Genomic DNA, 10,255 nt, shown 5'->3' with positions numbered 1-10,255 from the left:
GAACATTATCAAAATGAATATGAGAATGGGCGCACGAGAGGAATATTGCGGAACGATCCACTGGCTAACAAACTTGGCATGGTGGAAGATGGCCTATCTTATTCACCCATCAAGGTGCTTGCTCTAACTTTGCGAAGTTGTATTGGTCGCACATATTTTGCATCTGAGCTCTTGCATTACTTCTACTTTGTTACACCATCTGCTTAGTTTAAGCATCATATATGAGTATATGCCACACCTATCCATTTTCTGTACCTATTCCATGTGTCGTCACACTATGTTTTTCCAGTCAAATGTTGTTTTTTCGTAATAGATGTCCAAAATGAAGAGGGTGAGTGCAGATCCTCAAGGAGTACAAACTAGGTATTTGGAAAAGGTAGTGATACATGTTAAATCCGATAGATCAGCAGCCATAGAAAACACAGGCCCAACTGTACCACACTTTACCCCTACTCCAGTGGCCAAACCCCTATTAGAACTGCTGGGAGCCCAGTATCAGGTACTGTCTATGATATCAATTCAAAATTTGAACTCCTAAATTTCTGCTTGTGCCTTACCTTCTCTCTTGTATGAAAACTAATTTCAGATGAATCTCCTAGCTCAAAGGATCATACGGTCTCAAAACAATAATGGGATCTGCATTGCTCTTGTCAGTACCTCTCTCCCTTTTGCCTTGTAACGCTGTACTTAATTAATTGCTATTGATTATGTATCATTAGTCTGCACCTGAGCTTCATTATCCTCTATTTCTTCCAATATTATTTGATCTATATTTACTCTTTGCAAAATGTAGAATAATGGCAACGCTTATAAAGAATTTTCTTTGGGGAATTTATTGAATTATCCTTCCATCAACATGGAGAAGGGCTTTGTCCAGCCCGTGTTAACATGTAATGTAAGTTCATCCTTCTCAAGCCTTCAAACTTTGTTCTAGTATAGATTTGGATAGGCATCATTTCCTCCACTGCTGTTTGCTTTGTTGTTTACATCTGATTGGATGTTTGCAACAACTACCATTTTCAAATTGTAGTTGTAAAAACATGTTCCTTATGCAGAACAGATCCATTTATTTGCTTATATAATTGTGAAACCTGTTACATGTCTCCTTGTTTCTCTTTTAGACTCGTATCTCTTACACCAGGCAGAACTTTAGGGAAGATAGTGAGCCAAACCATCTTGAGGACAGCGAGATGACCCCAAGGTCCTGTCTTGATGAAGACAGTGAGTTGAAGATACTCACCAACAGGTGTGAGACAACCTTTGTGCAGTCGCTGCCTCAATCAGTTCGATTTCTTCAGTCTCAACTTAAAGCGGAAAGGCTTGCTTCAGCTCAGCTCCGACTTGAAGTCAAAGATGCAATGAAGATGTCAAAGGACTGCCGTGCGCACCATCATGCCTTAAATCTAGTGTTGATGCATCTATCGTTGACACAACTGAGGTCTACTCAGCTTCTTCAGCTGTTTGGGGGGGCCCGACCTGGCCAGGCCTAGTGCCTTCGGAAGTGCTCTTAGTTTTGTATATTCTTTTGTGGGCGCGTTTATTTGCACTGGTGGCGAACTTTGATGCCGAGTGGATGTAATATGTGTGATAGCCGTGATAGCCTAGCATAAGTTGCTTTCTTATTTATTTCCTTGTTGTCTTGTTTATTTGTTTGCTTGTAGTCATTGCAGTTCTTTTTCTGCGGTTTGCTAGTGGCTGCAATAACCTATTTTTTAAAACTAGGCCACAATAACCATGGGCTAATATTTACTGTAGTGACACTAGGCCTCCTACGGGCCGTAGAAACAGTGGGCCTTCTACGGGCCGTAGAAACAATGGGCCTTCTACGTGCCATAGAAACAATGGGCCTTCTACGGGCCGTATCATCAATGGGCCTTATACGGGCAGTATGATCGATTGGCCAAACATGGGCCAATAACAGGCCACATTATGGCCGTAAACGGGCTAGAGTTGGAATCGTCCGTTCATGGGCCAACCATAACGGGCCATCGTTAATAGGCCGTATTTGATGATGCTATGAAAACGGCCCAACGTATTAACGGACCACAAACGGGCCGACTGTAACCATAGGCTGAATTTGGCCCACAAGCAGAAAATGACAGTAATGGGCCGTAAGTAAATGAATGCTGGAAATGAGCCCAAGAATAAATGGGCTCTGAGAAGGCCAAAAGATAACATGGGCTGGAAACGGCCCAACGGAATAACGGGCCGTTAATGGGTATAAAGTGATACACTGTTCATTACGGGCCAGTTTCACCACGGGCTGTTAATGGGTGTAAAGTGATACACTGTTCATTACGGGCCAGTTTCACCACGGGCCGTTAATAGGCCAAGAGTTACATAGGGCCTCATATGGGCCAAAAGATGTCATGGGCCATACATGGGCTAGAAGTGAAAACGGGCTGGAATCATATTGGGTGGCCCAGATGACGCTACTGGGCCTAATTCGGATAGGGCGTAACGGACCTTGGGTTAGCAGGCTGTAAATGGGCTATATGTGAAACAGTGTGCCTTCTACGGGCCGTAGAAACAGTGGGCCTTCTATGGGCCGTAGAAACAATGGGCCTTCTACGGGCCATAGAAACAATGGGCCTTCTACATGCCGTATCATCAATGGGCCTTATACGGGCAGTATGATCGATTGGCCAAACATGGGCCAATAACATGCCACATTATGGTCATAAACGGGCTAGAGTTGGAATCGTCCGTTCATGGGCCGACCATAATGGGCCATCGTTAATAGGCCATATTTGATGACGCTATGAAAATGGCCCAACGTATTAACAGACCACAAATGGGCCGACTGTAACCACGGGTTGAATTTGGCCCACAAGTAGAAAATGACAGTAACGGGCCGTAAGTAAACGAATGCTGGAAACGAGCCCAAGAATAAATGGGCTCTGAGAAGGCCGAAAGATAACATGGGCTGGAAATGGCCCAACGGAATAACGGGCCGTTAATGGGTATAAAGTGATACACTGTTCATTACGGGCCAGTTTCACCATGGGCTGTTAATGGGTGTAAAGTGATACACTGTTCATTACGGGCCAGTTTCACCACGGGCCGTTAATAGGCCAAGAGTTACATAGGGCCTCATATGGGCCGAAAGACGTCATCGGCCATACATGGGCCAGAAGTGAAAACGGGCTGGAATCATATTGGGTGGCCCAGATGACGCTACTGGGCCTAATTCGGATAGGGCATAACGGGCCTTGGGTTAGCGGGCTGTAAATGGGCTATATGCGAACATTCCGTTAACAGGCTTTACATGGGCCGGCCCGCCACCTTTTGACCAAGTCAAATGGGCCGGCCTTTTCACAGGAATGGGGCTCTGTTGGGCCGTGCCACGTGTCGACATATCATAGGCACTTTCTGTTCAATGAGTGGATGACATCTGTCCCAACGATGAGCCGACACGTGTTTCCTCCAGCCAATGATGATTTTACACGTGGAAAATCCCCATTGGTCGGGGCTGTTAACGGGTTATCGGATCCAAAACCCGACCCGATAGCTTAACGGCGTTCCGTTACGGTGGATGCCACGTGTCGGTCACCCTTGAAGAAAGCACTTCTGTGACCCGAGATTTACCGTCATGGAAGTGGACACTTCCGTGATGATAATTTTGGTAATGTCATGGAACACTCCTACGACAGCACAGGTATGACTATCTTGATTATGTCATAAAATCGTCATGGATGTACATGCATGACAGAAAATGTGACCTACTGTGACAAACACGTATCATCACAGAAGTGTATTTTTTTGTAGTGATATCTCAAAACAATCATAAGGAATCAAACTTTTCATAGTATTCAATGCACTTTATATGAAAGTTTTTATTATATCCCTCTTGGATGTCTATCATATTAGGACTAAATTCATAACCAAAGCAAATTACCATGCTGTTAAAGAATCTAAAAATAATATAAGTGAATCATGAGAGTTCAACAATTTCTACAAAATAAAGCCACCGCCGTGCTCTAAAAAGATATAAGTGAAGCACTAGAGCAAAATTGCCTAGCTCAAAAGATATAAGTGAAGCACATAGAGTATTCTCATAAATCACGATTCATGTGTGTCCCTCTCAAAAGGTGTGTACAACAAGGATGATTGTGGCATACTAAAAAGCAAAGACTCAAATCATACAAGACGCTCCAAGCAAAACACATATCAAGTGGTGAATAAAAATATCGCCTCAAGTAAAGTTACAGATAGACGAAGACGAAACAGTCCCCAAAGTTAGGCTCTTGGTTGTCCTTGAATATGACCTTGGGGTGCCTTGGGAATCCCCTAGCTTAGGCTCTTGCCACTCCTTATTCCATAGTCCATAAAATCCTTACCCAAAACTTGAAAACTTCACAACACAAAACTCAACAGAAAATCTCATAAGCTTTGTTAGTATAAGAAAATAAATCACCACTTTTGGTACTGCTGTGAACTCATTATTTATTTATATTGGTGTAATGTCTACTGTATTCCAACTTTTCCATGGTTCATACCCCCGATATTACCCATAGATTTATCAAAATAAGAAAACAACACATTGAAAACAGAATCTGTCAAAAACAGAACAGTCTGTAGTAATCTGTAACTCCCAAATACTTCTGTAACTCCAAAAATTATGATAATTAGGACAACCTGGGAAATTTGTTTATAAATCTTCTGCAAAAAGAATCAGTATTTTATCACGTTTCCTTTAAAAATGAGAATTTTTTCCTGAGCGCAAAATTTTCTGTTTTGCAGCAAGATCAAATCAACTATCACCGTAAGCCATTCTAAAGGTCTTACTTGGCACAAACACTAATTAAAACACAAAACTGAAGGAAATATGCCCTAGAGGCAATAATAAAGTTATTATTTATTTCCTCATTTCATGATAAATGTTCACAATTCATGCTAGAATTGTATTAACCGGAAACATAATACATGTGTGAATACATAGACAAACAGAGTGTCACTAGTATGCCTCTACTTGACTAACTCGTTGATCAAAGATGGTTATGTTTCCTAACCATAGACATGAGTTGTCATTTGATAAATGGGATAACATCATTAGGATAATGATGCGATTTACTTGACCCATTCCGTTAGCTTAGCACTTGATCATTTTAGTTTACTGTTATTGCTTTCTTCATGACTTATACATGTTCCTATGACTATGAGATTATGCAACTCCCGATTAAAGGAGGAACACTTTGTGTGCTACCAAACGTCACAACATAACTGGGTGATTATAAAGGTGCTCTACAGGTGTCTCTGATGGTACTTGTTGAGTAGGCATAGATCGAGATTAGGATTTGTCACCCTGATTGTCGGAGAGGTATCTCTAGGCCCTCTCGGTAATGCACATCACTATAAGCCTTGCAAGCAATGCAACTAATGAGTTAGTTGCGAGATGATGCATTATGGAAACGAGTAAAGAGACTTGCCTGTAACGAGATTGAACTAGGTATTCAGATACCAACAGTCGAATCTCGGCCAAGTAACATACCGATGACAAAGGGAACAACGTATGTTGTTATGCGGTTTGACCAATAAAGATCTTCGTAGAATATGTAGGAACCAATATGAGCATCCAGGTTCTGCTATTGGTTATTGACCGGAGACGTGTCTCAGTCATATCTACATAGCTCTCAAACCCGTAGGGTCCGCACGCTTAAAGTTCTGTGACGATCGGTATTATGAGGTTTTGTGTTTTGATGTACCGAAGGTAGTTTGGAGTCCCGGATATGATCACGGACATGACGAGGAGTCTCAAAATGGTTGAGACGTAAATATCGATATATTGGACGACTATGTTCGGACACCGGAAGTGTTTCGGGAGGTTTCAGACATATACTGGAGTGTCGGGGGTTACCGGAACCCCCCGGGGAGTATATTGGGCCTAATGGGCCTTAGTGGGAGAAGAGGAGGAGCGGCCAGGGCAGCCGCGCGTCCCTCCCCCTCTAGTCCGAATTGGATAATGAGGGGGGGGGGGGTTGGCGCCCCCTTTCCTTCTCTTCTTCTCTCCCTTCCTCTCCTACTCCTACTCCTACTTGGAAGGGGGGAGTCCTACTCCCGGTGGGAGTAGGAATCCTCATGGGGCGCGCCATAGGAGGCTGGCCCCCTCCCCCTCCTCGACTCCTTTATATACGGGGAGGGGGGCACCCCTTGGAGACACAACAATTGAGCATTGATCTTTTAGCTGTGTGCAGTGCCCCCTCCACCATAATCCACCTCGGTCATATCGTAGGGGTGCTTAGGCGAAGCCCTACGTTGGTAGCTTCATCAACACCGTCACCACACCGTCGTGCTGACGAAGCTATTCCCGGAAGCTCTACTGGATCGTGAGTTCACGGGACGTCACCGAGTTGAACGTGTGCTGAATGCAGAGGTGCCGTACATTCGGTACTGAGGATCGGTCGATCATGAAGATGTACGACTACATCAACCGCGTTATCATAACGCTTACGCTTACGGCTACGAGGGTACATAGATGACACTCTCCCCTCTCGTTGCTATGCATCACCATGATCTTGCATGTGCATAGGACTTTTTTTTGAAATTACTACATTCCCCAATAGTGGTATCAGAGCCAGGTTTATGCGTAGATGTTATATGTAGGAGTAGAACACAAATGAGTTGTGGGCGATACAAGTCATACTGCTAGCCAGCATGTCATACTTTGGTTCGGCGGTATTGTTGGATGAAGTGGCCCGGACCGACATTACGCGTACGCTTACGCGAGACTGGTTCTACCGACGTGCTTTGCACATGCATAGGTGGCTGGCAGGTGTCAGTTTCTCTAACTTTAGTTGAACCGAGTGTGACTACGCCCGGTCCTTGTTGAAGGTTAAAACAGCACTAACTTGACGAACTATCATTGTGGTTTTGATGCGTAGGTAAGAACGGTTCTTGCTCAGTCCATTACAGCCACATAAAACTTGCAACAACAAAGTAGAGGACGTCTAACTTGTTTTTGCAGGGCATGTTGTGATATGATATGGTCAAGGCATGATGCTAAATTTTATTGTATGAGATGATCATGTTTTGTAACAGAGTTATCGGCAACTGGAAGGAGCCATATGGTTGTTCCTTTATTGTATGAAATGCAATCGCCATGTAATTGCTTTACTTTATCACTAAGCAGTAGCGATAGTCGTAGAAGCAATAGTTGGCGAGACGACAACGATGCTACGATGGAGATCAAGGTGTCGCGCCGGTGACGATGGTGATCATGACGGTGCTTTGGAGATGGAGATCAAAGGCAGAAGATGATGATGGCCATATCATATCACTTATATTGATTGCATGTGATGTTTATCCTTTATGCATCTTATTATGCTTTGATTGACGGTAGCGTTATAAGATGATCTCTCACTAAAAATTTCAAGGTACAGGTGTTCTCCCTGAGTATGCACCATTGCAAAAGATCGTCGTGCCGAGACACCACGTGATGATCGGGTGTGATAAGCTCAACGTTCTTATACAACGGGTGCAAGCCAGTTTTTGCACACGTAGAATACTCAGGTTAAACTTGACAAGCCTAGCATATACAGATATGGCCTCGGAACACTGAGACTGAAAGGTCGAGCGTGAATCATATAGTAGATATGATCAACATAGTGATGTTCACCATTGAAAACTACTCCATTTCACGCGATGATCGGTTATGGTTTAGTTGATTTGGATCACGTGATCACTTAGATGATTAGATGAATGTCTATCTAAGTGGGAGTTCTTTAGTAATATGATTAAATTGAACTTAAATTTATCATGAACTTAGTACCTGATAGTATTTTGCTTGTCTATGTTGTTGCAGATAGATGTCCCGTGCTATTGTTCCGTTGAATTTTAATGTGTTCCTTGAGAAAGCAAAGTTGAAAGATGATGGTAGCAATTACACGGACTGGGTCCGTAACTTGAGGATTACCCTCATTGCTGCGCGGAAGAATTATGTCGTGGAAGCACCGCTGGGTGCTAGTCCTGCTGCAGATGCTACTGATGACATTGAGAACGTCTGGCAGAGCAAAGCTGATGACTACTCGATAGTTCAGTGTGCCATGATTTACATCTTAGAACCGGGACTTCAACGACGTTTTGAACGTCATGGAGCGTATGAGATGTTCCAGGAGTTGAAGTTAATATTTCAAGCAAATGCCCGGATTGAGAGATATGAAGTCTCCAATAAGTTCTACAGCTGCAAAATGGAGGAGAATAGTTCTGTCAGTGAACATATACTCTGAATGTTTGTGTACCATAACCACTTGACTCGATTGGGAGTTAATCTTCCTATTGATAGTGTCATTGACAGAGTTCTTCAATCACTGCCACCAAGCTACAAGATCTTCATGATGAACTATAATATGCAAGGGATGGATAAGATGATTCCCGAGCTCTTCGCAATGCTAAAAGCTGCGGAGGTAGAAATCAAGAAGGAGCATCAGGTGTTGATGGTCAACAAGACCACCAGTTTCAAGAAAAAAGGTAAAGGGAAGAAGAAGGGGAACTTCAAAAAGAACGGCAAACAAGTTGCTGCTCAGGAGAAGAAACCCAAGTCTAGACCTAAGCCTGAGACTGAGTGCTACTACTGCAAACAGACTGGTCACTGGAAGCGGAACTGCCCCAAGTATTTGGTAGATAAGAAGGATGGCAAGGTGAACAAAGGTATATGTGATATACATGTTATTGATGTGTACTTGACTAGAGCTCGCAATAGCACCTGGGTATTTGATACTGGTTCTGTTGCTAATATTTGCAACTCAAAACAGGGACTACAGATTAAGCGAGGATTAGCTAAGGACAAGGTTACGATGCGTGTGGGAAATGGTTCCAAAGTCGATGTGATCACCGTCGGCACACTACCTCTACATCTACCTTCGAGATTAATTTTAGACCTGAATAATTGTTATTTGGTGCCAGCGTTAAGCATGAACATTATATCTAGATCTTGTTTGATGCGAGACGGTTATTCATTTAAATCTGAGAATAATGGTTGTTCTATTTATATGAGTAATATCTTTTATGGTCATGCACCCTTGAAGAGTGGTCTATTTGTGTTGAATCTCGATAGTAGTAATACCCATATTTATAATGTTGAAGCCAAAAGATGCAGAGTTGATAATGATAGTGCAACTTATTTGTGGAACTGCCGTTTAGGTCATATTGGTGTAAAGCGCATGAAGAAACTCCATACTGATGGACTTCTGGAATCACTTGATTATGAATCACTTGGTACTTGCGAACCATGACTCATGGGCAAGATGACTAAAACGCCGTTCTCCGGAACAATGGAGCGAGCAACAGATTTATTGGAAATCATACATACTGATGTATGTGGTCCAATGAATATTGAGGCTCGCGGCGGGTATCATTATTTTCTCACCTTGACAGATGATTTGAGCAGATATGGGTATATCTACTTAATGAAGCATAAGTCTGAAACATTTGAAAAGTTCAAAGAATTTCAGATTGAAGTGGAAAATCATCATAACAAGAAAATGAAGTTTCTACGATCTGATCGTGGAGGAGAATATTTGAGTTACGAGTTTGGCCTACATTTGAAACAATGCGGAATAGTTTCGCAATTCACGCCACCCGGAACACCACAACGTAATGGTGTGTCCGAACGTCGTAATCATACTTTACTAGATATGGTGCGATCTATGATGTCTCTTACTGATTTAGCGCTATCGTTTTGGGGTTATGCTTTAGAGACGGCCGCATTCATGTTAAATAGGGCACCATCGAAATCCGTTGAGACGACGCCTTATGAACTGTGGTTTGGCAAGAAACCAAAGTTGTCGTTTCTCAAAGTTTGGGGCTGCGATGCTTATGTGAAAAACTTCAACCTGATAAGCTCGAACCCAAATCGGAGAAATGTGTCTTCATAGGATACCCAAAGGAAACTATTGGGTACACCTTCTATCACAAATCCGAAGGCAAGACATTTGTTGCTAAGATGGATCCTTTCTAGAGGAGTTTCTCCCGAAAGAAATGAGTGGGAGGAAAGTAGAACTTGATGAGGTAACTCTACCCGCTCCCTTATTGGAAAGTAGTTCATCACAAAAACTGGTTCCTGTGACACCTACACCAATTAGTGAGGAAGCTAATGATGATGATCATGAAACTTCAGATCACGTTACTACCGAACCTCGTAGGTCAACCAGAGTAAGATCCGCACCAGAGTGGTACGGTAATGCTGTTCTGGAAATCATGTTACTTGACCATGATGAACCTACGAACTATGAAGAAGCGATGGTGAGCCCAGATTCTG

The 10,255-nt window shown here is 42.9% G+C and overlaps 1 pseudogene; it reads left to right on the top strand.

Moving 5' to 3' along the window:
* Positions 1–7,805: 7,805 nt before the first annotated feature.
* Positions 7,806–8,764, top strand: LOC147990987 (uncharacterized; annotated as a pseudogene).
* The last annotated feature ends 1,491 nt before the right edge of the window (positions 8,765–10,255 follow it).

The sequence above is a fragment of the Triticum urartu genome, chromosome 1A (assembly GCF_056163025.1).
Source record: "Triticum urartu cultivar PI428250 chromosome 1A, HENAU_Tu73, whole genome shotgun sequence".
Taxonomy (NCBI): Eukaryota; Viridiplantae; Streptophyta; class Magnoliopsida; order Poales; family Poaceae; genus Triticum; species Triticum urartu.
Note: the sequence above shows the minus strand (reverse complement) of the source record. Positions and strands in the feature narration are given on the sequence as shown.